General features: G+C 41.5%; 1 long non-coding RNA gene across 9 annotated transcripts in view; it reads right to left on the bottom strand.

The window, feature by feature from the left end:
* LOC116816205 (uncharacterized) overlaps nt 1-22,816 on the bottom strand; it is a 201,295-nt gene that overhangs the window by 131,230 nt on the left and 47,249 nt on the right. For 4 of the 9 annotated variants that reach the window (XR_012655181.1, XR_012655182.1, XR_012655185.1 and 1 more), the window contains exon 3: nt 12,675-12,852. The exons of 1 other annotated variant lie outside the window; for it this stretch is intronic. This is a non-coding gene — a long non-coding RNA (uncharacterized LOC116816205). Of the gene's footprint in view, nt 1-9,824; nt 9,932-11,193; nt 11,281-12,674; nt 12,853-22,816 lie in introns of all 9 variants that reach the window. 4 more of the 9 variants (XR_012655183.1, XR_004371662.2, XR_012655187.1 and 1 more) reach the window with 3 other exon arrangements.

Genomic DNA, 22,816 nt, shown 5'->3' with positions numbered 1-22,816 from the left:
ATGTTAATATCGAATTTAGTGCTACTCCTCTCGTCAGGGTGGAGTACAGAAATCGATTTAAAGAGCCCTTTATATCGATATAAAGGGCGTTGTAGTGTGGACGGGTACAGCGTTAAATCGATTTAATGCTCTTTAAATCGATTTAAACGCATAGTGTAGACCAGGCCCATGATTAACTTAGAAGAATTGGTGTCAGGAAGCAGGGCCTGCAGCAGAGCCACTCTCTGGGCAACCTTATGAGCACAGCTGGCCTGCAGTAGGCTGTCCGCCAGGGCGTAAGAGTCAGCAGATTGGCTCTTAAGCCCAGCAATGGCAATAGTTCAGTGGCTGCTCAAACCATGTATCCATGGCTACACTAGCTCCTGCACATGCTTGTTCCAGTCATGCCCCAGCCCTATTCCTGTCCTGCCTCACTCCAGGTAACATGGTTCTGAACCTTGGCTCTGATTTTCTGACTTTGGTGCTGAACCTGGGCTTTGACATCGGCCTCTGACTCTGGTTCTGACCCTGAGCTACAATTCCTGGCTAACAGCTTCTGCTCCAACCACTAAGCATGACTACCCACATCCCAGTCACATGACAGATGTCCACACTGACAAAGCTGGGCCATCCTCACGAGAACATTTTAGAAATGGAGGAAACGGAAGTGGAATGTGTATCTGATAAAAATTGAAAGCCCTGATTCTTCCCTGATTCTTGCTGTTGGTGGAAGCATCCTTACATTGGCTCTGTGACATTGAAGGATCATGTAGCATTGGAATAACCATTTGTGGGTTGCTTATATAGGTTCAGATTGCACTGGTAGCATAGCACAAAGTGAACTTGGCCCTAGAAAGGGTGGCAAAACTATTAGGTATCCTAACCACTAAAGAGCAGTATTAGGACCATCAGTGGTCTGTGTTTAGGACTGTAAGCTCTGAGAGTCCTTCTCCCATTTTCCATAGCATTGTTCTTTGAGGAAAGGGGTGGAAGGGCATGGTTTGAGCTAGGGTTCTGCCCTCCAAACCAGCAGATCACCAAGTTCCTGTGCCTTTGCACTAGCTTTTTAGCTTTTTTCACCCCTGCACGTCACTCTAGCCTCCTTGGCACCATGGCTGCGATGAAGTAACTGTCTGGCCAGCTGACATTCCTGTATCCCCTCATCCCACCCTGAAGAAGTTCTACATTGCACAGGCAGCAAGTTCCGTGAACACCATTAACTAAGGTGAGGAAGCCCTATGGGATTGTTAAAGGAGACTGCATACAGACAATGCCCATTTCCTCACCCCACCTCTGCTCCTTCCCCTACCAGAGACACAGTGCCCATTGAGGGCCATAGAAGGGTTCATCAGCGAAGGAAAGATGCTACAGAGATGGTCTATACGCAGCTCCCAAGCAAAGGTATAAAGGGCTTTCCTCTCATTCACCCAAGGAAGCTGAGGGGAAGATTGATCCTATACTAGTAAATCACACTATATTGTTCATTAACTTTAATACAAAAGAAGCAGGTAGAAAAACATTATCTCAATAACTCAGACTGGTTTGCATATGTCAATTCTATACATCCCTTGGTAAGCCTCAATATCCTTACTCAGTAGTTCCTGTGTGACTTGTACTAAGAGAACTATTGGGGAGGATGGTTTAAAACTTTTGTCCCTGGTTCATGGGTACTCTTCAATGTGCATTGCTTCTAAACTCTGATTTAACATAAAGTTATTCACATAATAAAAAGATCTGATCATTGCTTGGTGGATGATTAGTTGAACTTCTAAGATCATTTACACATTCCTGAATTACCAAGATAAATTCTTAACCTACAAATTTTTAATAGTGCCACAATTCAAAATGCTCCTATTATTTGACTTCTCTTTCAGTGCATGTCTAAATATAAACTCTTTGGTATTATCAACAGGCATAAAGTTTATGCTGCCTCAATGAACTGTACAGGCTTTAATGTAATTTTTCATAATACTTCCTCAAATCAAGTACAGAATTAGCCTGTTTTTTCACTTACTAGGTCAGTGTTTGCATATAGGTCAGTGGGGACAGAACCCATTTTTAAAATAGTTTTTCCTCATTATCTCAGATTGAAACTATTGAGGATTGCATCGGGGAATATGAACTGTTTTAAATGCAACTGGCTGGACTGCAGTGGGAATTAGGTGCATTTTCCAGGTAATGTAAATAACAAACTTTTTAAAAGAACTTTTATTCTGTGTTTCAAGGGTTACGTCAGGACCTTGTGTCGTATATTCTTTTTCAAACATTTAAAATGTGAAGGCGGATGTTTGACAGATCTCCGAGATTTTGGGACCATAAATAATTGGCTTGGCAGGCTAAATGCAAATGTAATTAGATACTATCATTATTTCAATGGTGCGATGAGGGAGGTGTCTCTGATTCCATTGTCATAATTATGTATTTAGAAAAAAGCCCTCCATTTCAATAATAATAGTAATTATATGGTATATCATGTTTCATAATCAAAGTTCTTTAAATATATCTATTTCACACAACTGCTTTCAGCTTCATTCTATACCAGTGGAAACTGAGGCACGGTGGTTACGTGATTTGGCTAAAGTCACAGACTAAATCTGTCATAGCTGGGACTGGAACTCAAGACTTCTTAATGTTCAAACAACTAGGCAACACTTTCAAGGTTTGATGTAATAGACTTGCTAGATTTTGATATAACTATGTATTTAAATAACAAATAGGCTGTGCAATAAAAAATGCTACATATGGCTTACATCCCCTTTCAATTAACATTTAAACTTTGCTTCTAATAGCCCAATAAGTTGACATTCAGACAAGGTTTAATGCTATACTGTTTGCTTGTTTATAAAGCTCCATGTGTTACCATGGAAACAGCCATACTATGTACCTATGGCAACAGTCACAGTGCTGTAAATAGCAATACTAAAAAGCGGAAGTTAGTAAGCCTAAACCATAAATTCTAAGAAAAAAGGTGTCTAACTATTTCCTGTAAGCAGAAAGTATTTTAAGTCACTAGTTTATTTTATGAATCCTGGTTTCAACCTCAGGTTTGCTGGACCCAAGCCTACAAAGGCTTATTAACGTTAGAAATCCTTATTCACAAGTGTGGTCCCACCGATTTCATTGAGGCTGCTTGTATGGATCAAGCTTTTCAGGATCAGGCCCATTATTTCTTTTGGTATAATGCTTCTTATTCAAAAGTCCACATGCATGGCTCCAGAATTCAAGATCTTTCTTCTTTGCTACATTTGCACACAGTGTATGATTAAACTGTCAAGCTTGTTACCACAGGAAGTTGAGTCTAAGACTTTAACAAGATTCAAATAGGGATTGGATATTTTAGTATATATCAAGAATATCCAGAGTTATGATAATTAATTACCAGAAAACCTGTGGAAGGGAGGTTAAATCTTGTGTTTCAGGTTGAAAACCAATCTCTCACAGAGATCAGGATGAGATCTAATGGGGTGGTCAGATTATGCTCATATCCGTGATTATGCCCATATTGTAGGGTTCTTACACCTTCCTCTGAATCATCTGGTGCTGCGCAGTCTGATCAACAGGATACTGGACTAGATGGACTGTAGATCTAATCCAGTAAGGCAATTCCTAAACTCCCATGTTTAGGCCAGGCCTTGAGCCCCTGCTCCTCCTGTATTCTTTTCACTGTCAGTTTCACAGTTGTGGCACCTGTAGTAATGATCCCTGTGATTTTGGAGGCAATTGGCAAGGCTAGAGAAATCCTCTGCAAAAAAAGTGAAGGCCTGGTCTGATTACACACCTTTGTAAATCGGGAGCAACTTCAATGAAATCAGTGGCTCAAATTCTCTGCTGGTATGAACTGATTCCGCTCCATTAACTTCAATGGAGTTTTGCCCACTTACACAAATAGGGACTGTGTGCCTCAGTTGGATTTACATTCATGTAAACTTGGTGTGAGAGCAGAATCAGGCACTGATTGGTTGGGGCATGTACGACTTAAGTAAATTTTGATTATAAAGCAATTACTAAGAACACTTTAATGCTAATTGTATGATTTTCTTTTTTTAATTAGCTCCAATTAGCACAATTTTACTTAGCTCCAATAATCTGGACGAATTCAGCAGATGTAATGTGATTCTCTGCTCTATTAAAATATTATGCAAGTGTAAATCTATTGAATTCAGTGGTAAGTGACAGTAGACAATCAGGTCCAAATGTTAAGATTTCAGAAAACTATTTAATATAGTATAACACAAATTCCTACCTCTCAAATAAAGATGGTTGAATATTTTCCATCAAAAAATGTTTGAGAAACTACAGCTTCCATGAGGCACCATGGCAGCAGTTCTAGCTCAAAATATTTTGGTTTTCAATTTCTAACCAGAAAGTTTAGCTTTTTCAAGGAAAAATTTTTTAAAAATTTTCTAACAAAAGACCATTTTCTCATTTTTTTTTCTCTTATGGTTATTTCAGATTGGCTAAAATAGGTGCACTGCACATGATCTGCAAGTAGCTGATGCACTGTCAACAAAAGGTAACAATATAATACACTACAATCTACACAAGGGAAAGTGGTTGACTAGTGAAGTACAGCAGGATTCTCTTTTAGTTTGTATTCTAGACAGTGTCTTTGTTCATACTCTGCAAGAATATGTTAATGAAATTTGTAGTACTAAGTTAGGATATATCCCCAACACCATGTAGGGAAAAAGAACTTTGGGATGTCAGAAGTTTTGGGTGGGAAAATAACAAAATGAGATTCCACTTGGATAATACAAGTGGGGGAGAATATTCCAAAACACCAGTATAATTAGAAGGGAGATGTCTGGAGAGCAGCAGAGCCAAAAGAAAGAAGTTTAGGGATGACAGTGGACAACTAATCAGAAATACGTCTGAGATACAATATGATAGTTTTAAAAAGCCAGTGGAGTTCAGGGCTGCACATAGAGAGAAATTATTCCAGGAAGCAAGGCCAAAATCCTGGAAGATATTTAAGGTCCTAATTTCCTTTGAAATCAATGGAAGTTATGAGCCTAAATACCTTTGTGGATCTGGGCCCAAGTACATTGTCTCTCAGCATAGCTCTGGATCCACTGAACGTGGAATATTGTAGCCTGGTGTACAATGGGTTTGACTGCACAAGTGGCGCTACACCTTTGTAGCCACACTAGTTAAAAAGGCTTCAGTGTAGACTGACCAGTGTACCTTTCTGGACACTACAATAAAGAATAAAATGGAGAGAGTACAGAGAAAAGCAACCAAAGCAATTGGAGGGCAGGAAGGACTGACTTACAAAGAAAGGCAAACAGAGATAAATCTGTATTGCTTTGCTCACCAACAACTTGGGTGAAGGTGGGTGACAGGACAGGAATCTACAAATACCTGAAGGATGTTGACATCAAAGAGAAAAGGGAATTATTGAAGCTGCTACAAAGAGGCTATAACTAGGAGTAATAGGAGGAAACATGGAATAGAGAAATTTAATTTGAATGTCAGCAATAACTCTTCTATTAGTCTCCCAAGAGATGCACTGTTGCACTGTAGTGAAAGCCCCAAAGCTTCAGACATGTACTGGCTAAACTCTAGAAAATGAACATTAGGGAAATTCTACCTTGGCAGGAGGATGGTTTTAATAACTCAAAGAGCTCTTCTTTCTCTAGTTCCTTCAAATCACTCTGTTTCAAAAGTGATAAGTGGGGTCGCATGTGCAAAATCTGCTCTTTAAATTTCTCTACACTCCTAAAGGAAAGAACTGGAGGGCATAACAATTTCTTTCTGACTTGTAAAGGTTTAATTTCCAGTGTTTGTTTTGAGTTTTTTTTCCCTTTATTCTTATGATTGCTTAGTTTTCTTGTCACTTAAGAAGCTCAATATGTTCAGCGTATCAAAAAGAAGATCAAGAGGTGACTTCATTATGGCATATAAGTGCTTTCATGCAGAGAAAATAGCAGGTATTAAAGGACTCTTTAATCTAACAGAGAAAGGCATATTAAGCACCAATGGCTAGAAGATAAAGCCAGACAAATTAAAATTAGAAATAAGATACACTTTTTAATGGTTAAGGTGATTAATCATTTGAACAGACTGCCGACTATTCCATCTCCTGATGTCTTGACATCAAGACTGGACAACTTTTGGAAGACATAGACTCATAGACTCTAGGACTGGAAGGGATCTCAAGAGGTCATCGAGTCCAGTCCCCTGCCCTCTTGGCAGGACCAAATACTGTCTAGACCATCCCTGATAGACATTTATCTAACCTACTCTTAAATATCTCCAGAAATGGAGATTCCACAACCTACCTAGGCAATTTATTCCAGTGTTTAACAACCCTGAAAATTAGGAACTTTTTCCTAATGTCCAACCTAAATCTCCCTTGCTGCATGGTTTAGTCCAGTCCTTTGGCACACAGCCCATCAGGGAAATCCACTGGTGAGCCGGGACGCTTTATTTACCTGCAGCATCCGCAGGTTCAGCTGATCACAGCTTCCACTGGCCATGGTTTGCTGTTCCAGGCCAATGGGAGCTGTGGGAAGCAGCAGCCAGCACATCCCTTAGCCCACACCACTTCCTTCAGACCCCATTGGCCTAGAATGGCGAACCGCGGCCAGTGGAAGCTGTGATCGGCAAACCTGTGGACGCTCAGGTAAACAAACTGTCCTGGTATGCCAGTGGATTTCCCTGATAGGCCATGTGCCAAAGGTTGCAGATCTCTGCTTTAGTCAAACACAATGTATTGGGCTCAATATAGGAGTAACTGGCTTGAATTCCATGGCCTGTGTTAAATAGGAAATCAGACTTGAGGATCTAATGGTCCCTTCTGGTCTTAAAATCTATGAATCAGAATCATGTGTCCTATAAAACTATCAAGAGTATAAAATTATTTGAATTAAAATGACACACTCAAACCTTTTTCTCCCTAATGCAGATGAATATTCAGAATAGAGATCCCCAACTTTGCTCTTCCTAATCTGTTATGTAGGTTTGTATGTATGTAAACAACCTACTGTAATACATTTGATGTCTTTTTATTGATAAAGTGTAATGTAAGAGATCTAAAAAACTAAGGAGTCTGATTTGTGTTTGTATTTCAGGGGAACTATTGAACTCTGACTTGTTGTGTAAAGCCCAACCCTTAGTGGCAAACAGCATGCAAACACACAAACCAGTATAAGCTTGCGAAGTGACAGATTCAGCCTTCCTGGGATGGAGTGGGGGGAGGTTTGCAACTTGCATGGAACTTGGTGGGAGGAGCACAAGTTGCAGGAGGAAAGAGTTTGGAGGAAGCAACAGTAAATCAATCTGGGTGCACATGGCTAGAATGCTATCTGCTGTTGCAGCACCGCTGTAAATAACAATAAAGAGCTAATTTAGTTTTAGAAATGTGGAGTCCTCTTATGTGACCACCCAGCACAGGGTACATGAAAGAGGGAGCTAGATAAGTTTGGTTGCTGTGCCATCCTTTGACACTAGACTTGTAGATCCAGATCCTGGCCCCTGATATAGCCCATGAGCCTCCAGTGTTGTAAATGGGCTATAAGGTGCTACCTGGGGTTTCTCCCACAGCTAATCAATGGCTACATTCAGCCTTCACAAAAATTGTTCATATGGGTTGAAATCCTGGCCCCCATTAAAGTCAATGGGAGCCAGGATTTCACCCTGTGATATTTGTACTCCACTCGGAAACATCTTTGTTTTAAATATTTCTCCTTGGCAGGTATGGCAGGTATTGCATGTGGTGATGATTTGGGAATATTTGCTCTACCATATTTGAAGCCCATATATCTTTGAAATACCCATATTAAGAAATTTTTAAAACTGTGCACTGAACATGGGCAGTAGATTATTTTCCTTAATGATTTAAGCAAATAAACAAAAAAACCCTATTATTTTAAGAGGGGGGAATCAGACACTCGGCTGGTGTATATCATTATAGTTTCATTGAGTACAATAGAGCAGTGCTGACTTACAACAGCTGAGAATCTGGCTTAGTGTCTGGTTGACTTTTTCTTTCTGAATAACTTACCTGACCAATTGAACCCTCTCTTTTTGTTCTGTTCATTAAGCCAGTCCTGCTTTCTGTCAATGTATTTATAATCCACAAGTATTTGCTGAATGGTTTGGACAAGTGATTTTTTTCAGACAGTGGTTTGTTTGCAAACTGTTCACTCCAGCTATTCATAACCTGCAATGTGCAATTAGTCACCGAGGTCACATGGTGTTAAGCTGCCCCCCCCGCCCCAAAAGAGAATATTTTGCCCCCAAAATCCAGATTTTTCTTTAAAAATTATTGACATTGGTTTTTTTGAAAATTCTTCACATGCTTTATAAGATGGCCCAAACCCAGCAAAATATATTTTATACAACCAATTTTGACAATCTGTATATGGTGTTCTTTCTGCTTCATGAATAGGTAACTAAAACTTTTGTAACAGGAAAATAATGACTAGCATATGACACATGTATCTGAATATACCCTTGGACCAAGTCCTGAAAATGGATCTGTATGGCCATTATGCCCATATGAAGACCTATTGAAGTCATGGGTTATGTATGGGTGAGATTACAGAAGAACGTGGATGTGCTTACGAAGAATAGAAACCTCTGAAATATTTTTGTGCACAATTACTTGTTCTCCTGAACATTCATGGAAAAATGGGGTGTGATCTTGGTTACTTGGAACTGAACTGAATGTTAGAGTACGTGGCTTTGAATTAGCTGACCAGCTCTGAGAATGACTGTAAAAGTGAAACTGTCTGGGTCTGAATATGTCTACTCTCATCTAGATTTAAAAGCTAAATCAGATCAGATTTGGATGGATCCTTCCCAGAGTAAATGCAGCTTGCTGAATATCGCTGGTGAGCAGTAGACTATTCCTTAAAGTCCTCAGATAGCATTACTACCAACAGTAAAAGTTCAACAGTTAGGGCTCCTGCTTCAGAATCCCCCATTCAATTTCTTACTGAAATGGATTTTTCATAAGTAAGGATAATAGTAACTTGGATACCTTGCTGTGGTCTCTGCTGTCCATATCAGGCTTGGCAATGTTTACTTATTCTTATCTGAATGAACTTATTTATTAGATGTTTTTATTATGAAGTCACAATAGAAATACCTAGAGTCACTCAACGGCCAAATACGTAAGACAGCTTCAAATATAAGCCCAATTTTGGCTCTTGCACATGGCTTTTTTAAATCAAAGAAAGGAAGAAACAGAAAACAAAACAAACCAACAAAAATCCTGTATTATATTTCTCATATATAATGCACAGACTATGGGGTTTTTTAAGCTAAAGGTAACCTTTTCTTTCCTACTCTTTAAAACAAAATAAAATATGGGATGAGAGGGACCGGATTGGTGGTAACTGGAATTGGGCTGATGCCAGGAGGAAGTGTAATGGCAGCTGTGGGTTTGCTGGCTGTGCTGAAGGGAGCTGAATCAGTGTGTGTGTGTGTGTGTGTGTAAAGAAAGGGATTGTGAAGGAGAAGTTAACCCAAAGGCAGCCCAGACCTGGCACGATCCAGTGACACCCAGACGAGGCCCCAGCGCCAGTCAGCTCTGTAATGCACGATGCGGCGCAGACGGATCTTGGATGCCAAGGTCAAAGGTGCCATATACACACCCAACTCACCAAGATATTGCACTGGGGAAAGGAGCCTGGGGTTCTAGGGGGTGGGGACAAGGTTCCCCTCAAAACTTCCATGTGTAAAGGCAGCAAATATTGAAAAAAGGGCTTAACACCCCTCTCCCCCCATGAATAGAAACTCTGACATGGGGAGAGAGAGAGATGCCACCGCCCCAGTCAGCACTAGGCAGCCCCAGAATTGCATGGTGAAACTGACCAGAATCAGAGTGCGAAACCGACCGCTTTAGCAGCACTTTCCTGGCTCCAGCATGAGGTCCGTTGGCAGACAGCAGCCTGGCATCTCAGAGGGTACAACAGAGCAGGGCCCAGCCAGACCAAGCAAAGGGCTGGTTCGCAGAGTAAGGAAACAGAGAAGAAAAGAGGACATACAGGAAGGTAAGTTTATAGTGAATTGGACTCTGGGGATGCAAGAGGAAGTGTGGCCTTGTGGTTAAGTCACTGGTCACATGATGACATAATTGTACAGTGCAAGGCAGTGTGATAACATACTCTGAGTCCCACATTATGATGGAAAGAAACTGGAGTTTTCCCTCAAATAGCACTAAGAGCCAGTTCCTGTTTCGCTGATCCGCCAACACTGGTGAGACCTCATAAGAAAGATGAGTTCAAACTGGAACAGGTGCAGAGAAGGGCTACTAGGATGGTGTGATCAGGGATGTGGAGCAGCTTCTGTAGGTTGAGAGATTAAAAAGACTGGGACCATAGTGCAGGTTGGAAGTGCAAAGATGGCATAAAGCTCACCTTTGCATTCTCCTGATCCTGGGACTGAACGGGTATAGGTCCAGTCCCTTCATATAAGTTAACAGTCAGTGTAATTTAGAGCAGCCCATAAGTGGCTCTAAGATTCCTTAGGAGCTGAAATTACTGTTGGTGATGAGTGCAAGATGGGAATATCCCAGCCACACACTCTCCGGCAGCAGATACGGGGATGGGGTATATATGTTGTTTCTTGTACCACCAACTGGGTAATAACACAAGAAGGCTCCAGGCTTGTAGAACTAAACTGAATTTTTATTAAGAGAACTATTTAAAGAGGTGCTACAATTGCAGCTAGCAATCAGGCCATGTGCTGACTTCCTAGTGCTTCCTCCAAACTCTCCCCTCCTGCAACCTGTGCTCATGCTCCCTTCCCCACAAGATTCACGCAGGTTGATGCATATTTTCTCTGTGTATCCAGGGATTTATATAGTCCTCAACACCAGAATATCTGAATTATATAGAAGCCTCTACTGGGAACCAACTGTATTGCTTTATGTTTAAGCTTCACTTTTCTCTATAGCATTAGATGCCATATATAGCATCCTGTATTAGTGGATTTTAGATGGCAGGGTCTCTGTGGATTTGATTCCCTGCCATATTGCGCTTTATTCCACTTCAAAATGGGTATAAACTGCTACCTGCAGTGTGAATGCGTGGGGAATTCTGATTTGTTTGGATTGTACACCCATTATGGAGAGGTACAAGTGACTGCAAGAGGTGCAAAAGTATGGGGAATTGGATTACCTGCCTTACGGATCCATTAAAATAATTGTGTTAATTATTGTATGCTAAATTCAGCTAGGATTATGATTATACTCCGTTATATTACCTACATGAATAATGAATAACATTGCTTTCCTCCTACTGTATTTAGTAGGATTCGTAGTATACAGCTACATGCAAACTCCTTCCTCTCCTATGTTAAGGCAACATTAAGAATTACTTTCAAATCACGAAAAGCAAGGCAATTCAGACACAGTAACAATCAGCAGTTTCTCTTGGGAGGTTATGGGACTATTCCATTTACATAAAATAAAATACCAGATTTACTCCAGTTTCTCTCAGACTCCAGTCAGGGGACAATGCAAGAATTCTATTTGGTCTTGGAACAGTTTTAATTGATTGCAAGTTGGGACAATGCATCATACACAGAAGTGTGTATTGTAAGGCTGAAAAGTAACATGAAATGTCAATGTGAGAACAAGAAAAGAGATTTAAATAAAATGTTCTTCACTTGAGAAATGCAAGGGGCCAGGGGGAATAACAAAATCATGACACCTAGGGAAGCTAAAAAGTTGAGCTTTCAGTGTGAAACCGAATTTCCAGTTAAAGAAAAAAGAGAAACTCTAGTGTTAACAAGGCCAAAGGAAGGATTCACTCTTGTAACTATACTGGCACACTCTCCTAGTGGAGCTGCAGCTTAAACCTGCACAAGAGTTTGCAGGTATAGTTATTCCATGAATAAAATAAGCTATCTCGGCAAAAGGACTTTTTCCTGGTGTAACTGCATCAACACTTGGGCTTTTTCCTGCATAGCTCTGTTACCTAAGGGTTTGCTATTTTCACACTCTGAACCTATGCCAGCAAAACTTAACAGGACTTACATTTTTTTTAAACACAGAGATAGATCCCAGCTGGTGTAAACACTGATTTCAGTATTCCCAAGCATCCAAAAAGCATGAGTCAGGCCCGAAAATATTGTGAGAATGACTTAAAAATCATGTTTTAAAATAACATAATTTGGGTTCTTCTTATATGCTTTCTGGTCTTGGCAAATTTGAGTTACTGATTTCCAGCTTTTCTCTGCAACCACTGGCATCAGAAACTTTCTTGTGTTGTTTGTTTTGTTTCTGTTTTTTAAATTGTAAGATGGCAGTCTCACATAATAATCACATCACCACAAGAGCTGGGATTTTAAGAAATACATCATTTGTGAGTTTTACAATAAAATCACTGGAGTGGGTAATTACTGCGATTTACACTAGTTGAGGACTTCTCTTTTACCCCTTAGTAACAATGATGCATTTTCAAAAGTATAAGGCCATATTTTATGGTGGGCTATGGCTCCTTTGAGTTATTGTTTTACTTTTTTCCTGTATCCCTATTATCACTTTTTGCCTAATTAGGCCACTTCCTGGAGGCAGTGCTGCAAACATGAGTTTTTAAGGAGGAATTAAAAGAGGCAACAGACCATGTGATTAGTTTCGGTATGTACCCAAACATAGAGAGGCAACATGAAAGGAGACATACAGAACCATGTGTGGGGCATATACAGGAACTGATGTACAACCTGTCTTGGAAGAAACTCACCATATGAAAGGTTAGTTATGCAGAAAGCTCCATCAAAACTTGTAAATTATGATAGGGAGAAAGGATGGACCAGTGGTTAGGATACTAGACAGAAAACTGGGATCAATTTCTTGCTTCACCACTGACTTCTTGTGTGACTTTGACAGTCATTTAACCTTTATGTGCTTCAGTTTCCCATCTGTAAAATAGGGATAGAGAAATGCTATTATCTTTAATATATATATATATATATATATATATATATATAGTGACAAAGTTCCTCCTCTACCTTGGTGGGTCCTACGCTTATTGGCAGATTTGCTCACCTCACAGATTTACCCTGTGGGTCAGGAAACAGCCCAGATACCTTCTTCTCTGGTACAAGCCACAGTCCAGGTCAATTCCTCCTGTGTTTGATCAGGAGTTGGGAGGTTTGGGGGGAATCCAGGCCCACCGTCTACTCCAGGTTCCAGCCCAGGGCCCTGTGGACTACAGCTGTCTAGAGTGCCTCCTGGTACAGTTGCGCAATAGCTACAACTCCTTGAACTACTTCCCCATGGCCTCCTCCCAACACCTTCTTTGTCCTCATCGCTGGACCTTACTCCTGATGTCTGATAACACTTGTACTGCTCAGTCCTCCAGCAGTATTTCTACTCACTCTCAGCATCTTGCATGCCTCTTGCTCCCAGTTCCACACAGACATTTCCACTCCCTCTGGCCTGACTGGAGTGAACCCTTTTATAGCATCAGAGGGACCTGCATTAGAGTCAGGTGCTTAACAGCCTCACCTGACTCTTAGTAGGTTAATTGGAGTCAGATGTTCTCATTACCTTGGAGCAGCCCCTGCTCTGGTCACTCAGGGAACAGAAAACTGTTTATCCAGTAGCCAGTATATCTCCCTTCTACTACTCTGATGTTCCCAACTGTCTGGGGTCTATCACAATATATATATGTATATATATAAAAATAATACCGGGCTAGTTCCTCAACTGGTATAAATCAATCAGCAACCCTCCAACGACTTCACAGGAGCTATGTTGACTGACACCTGCTGAGGATGCAGCCCTGACCCCTGGAAGTTAGATGATCGCTGTCAAGATGTCCTGCAGTTGCTTAAGAGCATGAGTAGAAACCTCAGGGCAGACTGTTAAGAGGCAGGGCACAAACCCCAAATTGGCTGTGAGGTTTGTACTCAGAGCTCACCTACCAAGTATCAAGTGTAAACTTCTCAGGCACTATAACAGTCTAATCATGGAATTGCAGACAGTCCCCCTGGGTACTCTGATCTATCTTGTCATCTAGACAAGCTTGTTTTTGTGATAGATGGTCCCTTATACCAAAAATCACAACGATATTCAGGTTACTCCCAGTCCCAAAGCACCACTCACTTAGGTCAATTGCATCTCAGGTCTCATACCTAAAGAATTATTAATTAGGAAAAGGTGTGGGAAAGAGTTATTTACAAGGTTAAAACAGGTAAACATATATACACACAAATGATGTAGTCTTAAGTTTCAAAAGGTAATAGAATTTTCTATAATAAGCAAGCTCTATATGTCCATTAGGGATACCGTAGGATAAACACTGGGGATCTCTTGCTTATGCCTAGAAAACCTTGCCCTCAAGAATCCAAGCAGCACAGAGATATAGTTTCTCCTTGTCAGGGATTTTTATTCCCTGTCCTCCTTCTGCCAGATCAGATGATGGAGGAATTGCAGTCTCCTCTCCATGGGGTGGAGAGAGCAATCATCAAATTCTTTTGTCCTCTTTGATGTTTCACAATAATTCATTGGTCTTGATGGGCCTTCTATGTGGGACAAGACACAACACCTTTTCTTGTAGGCCAGCATTTCACACAAATTAATGTTCCTCTCCTGTCTGGTGGTTTTCACAGCTACAGAGGCAGGCAGTGTAACCACTTCAATATTATCTTACAATATGGGATATAGAGTTTACAAGTGAGATTAGTACATACAGCAATTTACAAGCATTCAATTAAGTCTAAAAGTTTTATAACTTGAATACTTGTTTTAACAATGCTGACACACAGGTGAGCCAGATTAATTCCAGCTATGTATTGCTCAGTATTCAGTTGAGACATGGGGACCTTGGCATGAGCTGACACCTGGTTTGCCAGCATCACAATCACTGAAAGGCCTCCTGCAGGAAATGTATTTTAAGAAGGTTGTTAGGTAAGTCAGGAGAGTGGGAAATTCAAAGAGTGGGAAGCAAAATAGAGGGGATAAAGGCGAGAAAAAGATAATAGGCTAGATTCTTTGCTGGCCTGAGACTTGGCCCGGCAATGAAACAGAAAGGAGACTGCTGCTGGAGTCTAAGGAGTAGAGTAAGAGCTCTCACTTGTGCGTCCCACTGCCATTGCCTCTATATATTCAGTCCCAAGAGAGTATCACTCCAGTGGAGGCTTTCCCGGGGGGGTGCCTACTGTGGCCACACCTTCTTACACACTTTCCTACCTCTATCCCTGCCCTGAAACGGCCTCTCTGCCAGGGCTTCCACAGAGGTGGAACAGAGCTGGCAAAGTGGGCTCTGTGCTAGCAAGGGGAATGCTTTAAGATTGTGGGGGAGGGCTATGTGACCAGGTGCAAAGTGGCCACAGGGATGTATGTTGGTTATTTGTTCACTATTGTGCAAGAAGGTGGGCCATGGCATCACGGCTCTTTGTCATGGCATTGATCCATATTTATTTATTCAGGGATTCTGGAGTGAAGTGGAATGCCACATGTGCTCCTCTGCTCACAACTGTGACACAGCAGGGCTGTTGTCTGTGCTTTGGCAACAAATTGAAAGGCTGCTGCCTGCTTTGGGATTCACTGTGGTCTCTTCAGTATACTTCAGTGTTAAGAAAAGGCATAGTACATTCTTGTCCTAGTGAACAGGTCAAAACAAACAGTGAAACTGTGTGAGGAAGAAACCTTGAAAGCCATTCAGGCCTCTTGTATGACACAAAGCAATCATTGGCACCCAGGGCTGACATTTCACTGTTTCAGGGGAGTTCCCATTGCAGTTTTACACCATTAGTAGGTCTAATTATGACAGATGCTTTCATTGTCATAGTGAAAGCTTCCTTTGAGGAAATTAAAACCTGTGTTGGTATTGAAGAGAAAATAAGAAATACCGAGAAAATAAGTGGGTTGGAGGGGGGTGGTTGCTATGTTTTAAAAAATAAAGATTTTTTTGTTATGGTAACTGTGTAAGAATGACATGGCCAATATACACCGTAAAGAAGGCCCTGGCAAGTTGCCATGCCCACAGATATGAAATAAAAGATAAAGCTGGTGTAAATCAGGTGGCATTCAACCGAGCTATGTTGATTTTCACCAGCTGAGGATCAAACCCATCATTTCTAGAACTAGAAAAGCAAAGAGGTAGAGAACTCTTGATAATATGCCCTGTTGCCATACACTGGACCAGATGAGGAGCTGCTTTTGCAGCATGGGCTTGCATGTGTGGGCTGTGTGTACAATAAACACAAGGAACAGAGCACAAGAGGAATCTTTACTCCCATCAGAGAGAATCAGTCTGTAAAGGAGTATGGAGGAGGAAGCGCCATGATCCTGTTCCTTCTTTCCACCCCTTTTGACACGCTGTAGGATCCTAACGTGCACCAAGCAACCGTGGGATAGATTGAGCCTGGTGAAGTGTCTCTCATGCTCTCCCACTCTCCTGAGTCATACAGCTCCAAACCATCCATCTCTCCTCTGAGGGCCACATTCCCTGACCAAACTACACCTTCCATGAGCCACTACGGTGCATCCTGGATGATGCAGTCCAGCTGACGAACCCACTTCATAGAGGAGACTAGAGACATAAATTGGGAGCAAAGCCCCTGAAACCAAAAGAGTTACACTGTGTAAAAGTGGTGTAAAGGCAGAATCCGGCTCTTTGAATCCTGAAATAGTAAACAAAAAGCCCAGCAAAGGCATTGCCAATAGATTATTATGATATGGCTTGCCATCACAGTGTAAAACTCCAATGGGCTGTAAACTGTCACTCCAGCAGACAGCAGCTCTGGGGCTCAAAGGAGCCATGTGTGCAATTTTGCTGCCGTTTGCTGCTAGTGCTCATTGAAATTCTTGACAACTGCCAAGAGTGCTGACTCATCATTCAGGGATCCTGTAGCCTCCCTGCTAGAAACTGGACATAGCAAGGCTGGTCACACATTCAGCAAGAGATAATGGCTTCCAGTAACTTGTGGGGGGGGGGGGGTAGGAGAAGGAACTATCTTAAAGAATATTAAATTCATGCAAACAGCGACAATGGAACAAAGGCCAAAGTAACTGAGACTGAAACAGCTATTGATATACATAAAGAACAACGGCTGCTGCAGCTTGTTGTGAATACACCCAATGCTGTGCGCTGTTGACAGCTGAAGATGAGCAGCTTAGGCTGAAGGAGAAATCCTCTGGACTTACAGTAACTCCTGTGACACTGCATCATTTGACTCAATTAGCTCAAATGACTGAGATGTAATTGGGCAAAAATACAACATGAGTTGTGACTCACGCTGTGCCTCAAACTGCCCATGTCAGCGTAATAAATTAATTCATATTCTGTTAAATGAAAGCTTAGTGTCAACAGCAATTCTTGGCATATCGCATGAATATTTATTGCAGGAGATGGAGGAAGAGGGTTTTACAGAAACTGTTTATGTCCAATGATTTCAAAAACAAAAGTGAATGAGAGTTAAAAACATGGGATCAAAGCTAGGGAATATGTCAGGTCAACAAATATAACTGAGAAGTAAGTTATTTTTGGCATACCATCTCGTAGCTGTGTATGAAAACTGATGATTAACTTACTAGTTATGTGTGTATGATGCAAGAGGTATGGTGAGTGGTTCATCTGCAAATTTAGTCCTCCAGCCCTGTTCCTTGTGCCCAGACAAAATCCTCAGCATAAAAGGCTTATCCCACAAATCAGTCAACACAGTCATTCCAGATTTTATTTATTGTAAGCCATGGACCCCAGAGTGACAATCTGAAGCACCCACTGCGAAGCCCTAGTGCAATTTGCATTAGTTCTCACTAGAGATGGGCTTGGATTTAGAAAGCTTGAATCCAGAGCCACACCTGAATCCTAATCTTTCATAAGCAGTAGAGGGTTGCTGGATGCAGTGTTCTGGTTGGGCTGATAATAGAGCAAGTCATGAGCCTGACTCCGCTGGATATTGCTTACCTTCAGATGGGTTCCAGAGATGGTGTTCGGGGGCAAACTGGCCATGTGTGAAGGGACCCACTGGGGTAAACATGGGGTGAGAGGAAGTGTTGGGGAAAATTGGGGTTAAGACAGAGCATTGGAACAAACTAGAGAAACAGTGGGGGAAATCTATGCAGGCAGTGGGACAATGTAAGGCTCAGAGGGGGTAAACTTGGTGGCTGAGAAGGAGAACTCGGGAAAACTGAGGGGAAGCACTGAGGCAAATTTGGAGTTGGGGAATCACTGTATTAAGGGATCACTGGAGATCAGTGTGGGACATGGTTCTGTAGCTAACCCTGTAAAAAGCCCTGTGTAAAAGTGTTAAGGAAGTTGTAATTTAGATGCAAAATGTGTTAACCACTTTTAAAGCATGTTGCCTTCCTTAACATGGTATCATCGTTTCAAGCAAGCCAAAATGCATGACATGGTTATGAATCATGGCTCTTGTGGCAAATTTGTGGTAAGATGTGGTGCAAGAAATACTGTATTAAAGATAAGAGTTTCTTAGAAGGTGAAAATATTCCTTTAATTGATAGTAGGGCTGCAAAAATAGTTTGGAGACTGAAAAAACCCCAAACTCATTATCTGAAGGAGTTTGAACTCCATCCAACATGCACTCTTCAGTTGCACAACTGTTCCATTGCATTAAACAGAGAGGCCTAGAGCACAGCACTGTTACCATTCAAAATCTGTTGAAGGCCAAAATTAAAATGGAACACATCATAAAGAACCACAACTTCAATGATGATTGAAATTTTTTTCATCTAGAGATAGAGGGTCATATCCTCAGTTGGCCTAAATTGGTGTAGCTCCACCCAAGTCAACTGAGTTATACCAGTTTACTCAAACTGATTACCTGGCCCAGAATATTTCTCCAATATACGAGTGCCCACACCAAAGATCAGATATGACAAGAATATCTGATTTTTGACATTAAGAGTTGAGCTGACATTTCTTACCCAGCAGAACACAATCTTAACCTGACTCCCGCTTTCCCTCCACAGTAAGGAGTCTCTCAGGATGATCACAGCATCTTCTCTCTCAAGCTTGTTTGTCTGTTGCAACCTTGCCAACCGTTCTTTTGTGTCAGGCTCCTGACCTATCTGTTCTGAGACTGATCTGATTTTGAGGGTAGATTTTTAGAGAGGATTCACAATGCAGTTTTAAACCTCTCATATCTAAACTAAAATGGCACATGGTAAATACCATCCTCTGGAACCATAATGTCCCCAGTGTAGGTCAGCAACAGAATTTGCACATTGGACCTTCACATCCACACCACAGCCCTCTACCACTTCAGCTAACACATATTGCAAGCAGGATTCTTGGATTCTCTTTCTGGTTCTGCAAGGGAAGTGTGGTCTGGTATTTTCCCCTGTCTCTGTGCAAAAAAGCATTATGAGAAAGTTGGCATTTTAAAACAGCTCATGGGAGGTGGTGATTTATATCTCAGGAATTCATTAAGCCAACGACCTCCAATTTGCATCACACTTTCTACCCCAGGCCACAAACTAGCTTACCAATTTCCAGGCCACTCTGACCTATGTGTGTGAATTTCAGAGAGGTTAGAAAATTCAGCTTCAGACAGTGACAGTGCTTCAACCTTAACTATGGTACAGACACTTGCCCCCCGTAATGTCCAGTCTTGATTTTCATGATCCCTCAAAATAGAGAACTGATGTACTGAAGTTTGACCTGGTTTCTTCAGTTTTTCAGTGGAGTTACACAGGTGTAAATCTGGAGTATCAGTGGAGAATTAGGCCATATATCTGACAAATCAAATCAGAATGTTAACTCAAACCTCTCTCCCTTTATTGTAGATTATTGAAGCACAAATCATTGTGTATAGTCTTGTTTAGTGCTTCTTACTACTTTTTTCAGCTAGCTTTTCAACTTTTGATTTCTCAAAAACAAGAAATAAGCATGATGTCTAGATGCTATGGGGAACATGAACTCAGGGCTCCAAGGAACTCTTTTCACTGGGATTGAAACCATTCTGCCTATCTAGAAGGATTCTCATCCAGTTTCCTTGATAGTTGGAGAATTTGTTTCTGTTCTATTCAGGTTCATATAATGCACCCATCACCATAGCCTCTGAGCACCTTCCAACAATTAATAAAGCAATGTACTTAAAATATGTCACATGTTTCTGCCTACTGTTATAACTGGGCTGTGAAACTATGCTGTAGACTATCTAGAAAAGTAGTGCCTCAGCTAGTATAAATTGGTGTAGCTCCATTGACATCAGTTGATTTACACCACCAGTAGATCTGGCCTGTAGTCTACAGCATAGTGTGGTTTTCACTGTTTTCAGAATAAAACCCCCAAAACAATAACAACAATAAAAACTCCCTTGTCAATACTGGTCAGGAAAGTATGCTGGAATCTTGACTACAACCACATTTATACATAGCTGTGGCTAACATGTTTTGAATTCTAGTGTGGACAGGAGCTAAATTAGGAAAGAGGCAAGAGAAACTGAATGCAAATGTGTGTACAGGGATATTAATGACTGGTACCAGTGTCACTTTCACTTTGTTATTAAAAGCAACATCGGTGCTCTGGAAGAATACAGACACTGGAGAAGTGTAACTGGCTGCTGCTTTTAGCTCAGGCACAGTGTTTCTCTAATTTTAACTGTTTATGAATGTAGTGCTGAGGGCAAAGGAGAATGGAATTTAGTTATCCACTGACTAGGGGCAGCATAAGTTCTGACAGTGTGACCTTCCACATGCTGTTTTGCTAATGGACAGGAATAAAAATGTGGCCAGTTTTGGAGGGGCACTTTCTGTCTCTCCTGTGGCTGGACGAGCTGGCTCTCTGCCTCTCCCTTCCCCCCTCGTTCCCCCACTCTGTTGCCAGAGGAGCTGGCTCTCGCTGCCATGGCCCCAGGGCATGTGGAGCTTGCTTTCCTCTGGCAGCCAGAGGAACTGTATCTCCTCCCTCTGCCACAGCCCCAAGGCCGGAGGAGCTGTCATCTCCTGTCCTAGCTGGCCTGGAGGAGCTTGCTCTCCCCACCCCATCTGAGTTCTGTGCCCCCACTGATTGGGAGGACATGCCCCTCCTTGATCCCTGACCCCCCTCCCCGGTCCACAGCCCTTCCTGGAGTTACTCACTTAGGTTCCACACCATGGTCTTTACAGATGATGGGACAATTCATTTTCTATGCCCATTCAGTCCTAGACTTGAATGCCGAGGCTGCCAACAAAGCTACCAGTTGACTGTAGTAATGGTTTTGTGATGGGGCACCTGTCCACTAGGAACTGAACTGAGGCTCCCAACTTGTTTCATAGAGGCCACCTCCATCCAGTGGATGGTGATGCCTTTTGATGGCTGGCTGTTAATTATTGTAGCATCTAACTGTGAAAGCCTTCACATCCCACGGCCTATTCCCTGAGCCATTCAGTCCACTGCTGCAACCCCAGCAGTTTCTGGCTATAGACCCAGCAAAAAACAACCATGGGAGGATTATCCCAGTATGGTGGCACAACACCAGTTTTGAGATTCTGACATGACCCCACCATCTTCCTATCATTTCGGGGACAAATTCAGAGACCATGCCCATGATATTCCGATGTAGCAATGATCCCCAACTGCCATTTACCACCAGCATCCGATGTAAATTGGAGCAGCTCTGAAGCTGCTCTAACTTGTGCTGAGGGACCAGCCTCACTTACAGCAGCACCAGAGTCAGAGGCACAAACAGGTAAGCTCTGTGCCTCTATTGTAGTCTTTGACTTGCCCAGTGTGTTTCTCTGTTTATAGCTGAGGATCTGGGCCCATTTATTTCTAAAATACTCTAGTATTTTCAATAGTATAAAAATATTTACAACTTAGCAAAATGAGCTTATTATCTGATTGTTTGGTCTATGTCAGTGTGTTAACAAACATACAGGCTGTCCTTTTTACTGCATTCCAAAGCAGCTCCAGGTTCTTTGTCAAAGCTTTTAATAGCCCTTTGGATTGGAAAAATGCCTAGACAGTCATAGGATTGCATGACTCACTGGGCTACAGAAAACTAGCTAAACACAAAGTTAAAAGAATCAAAACAGCTACACTAGGTCATTTTGAAATATCGGTATCTGAGTTACACAGTTCAAATTGAGATTATTTTAGTAGCTTGCAAAGAACATCAAATTGCTGGAATTTCTGAAATGTTTGAGAAGTAAGTTCAAGGTCGTATTTGAACACAAACATGTTGCACATGGTAATTATCATGAGTTTGTTATATTTACTGGTACAAAGTATTCAGAGGCATGCAGCAAGTAAACTAATGATCTGTCGCTGAGCAAAGTTTAACTCTGAATACCGTGTTATGGATTTCAAAATATGTTTTAATGTCAGGCTTTCTGAAATCACAATGAGAAAAATATTTTGATTGTGAAAGAAATGTGAAAGATTTACTTGAGACAGAAAGAGAAGTGAGGCAGTAGGCAGAAAAGCCTGCAAAAATATTTTCCCAATGCTACATATAGTGTTTAGATCCAGTCATATAGCCAGATGTCCCCTTTTTAAAGATGTCTCCATTTTTTGGGACTTTTTCTTATCTAGATGCCTATTATCCTCCACCCCCTGTCCCATTTTTTCACAATTGCTATCTGGTCACCCTAAGCATGTGAGAACAATGGGAACCAAGCCTTATGTGCACTCGTATCTAAATTTTCACAAACAATTTAAACTCTCTCCTGATAATCTTTAAGCTGGTACATTTTGATACATTGTCAGAATGAAACTGCATTACCAAAAGTGAGATCAGCATTTACAGAAGGCCTTTGTGAGTAATACATAGGTCCTGTCTCTTGACACAGAATCCCTGTACTGAAGGCAGTTTCAATATTAATCAGTCTGCTGTTGCTAAGGGCTACAATTTGCTAACAGAAAACTTGGATTGGTGACTGATTCATTGTAATGGGGCACTGTTACTTTGCAGTGTTTTAATTTACGTG

Source organism: Chelonoidis abingdonii, chromosome 2, assembly GCF_003597395.2.
Source record: "Chelonoidis abingdonii isolate Lonesome George chromosome 2, CheloAbing_2.0, whole genome shotgun sequence".
NCBI classification, from domain to species: Eukaryota; Metazoa; Chordata; order Testudines; family Testudinidae; genus Chelonoidis; species Chelonoidis abingdonii.
The sequence above is the reverse complement of the archived record's forward strand: the minus strand, read 5'-3'. Positions and strand labels throughout refer to the sequence as shown.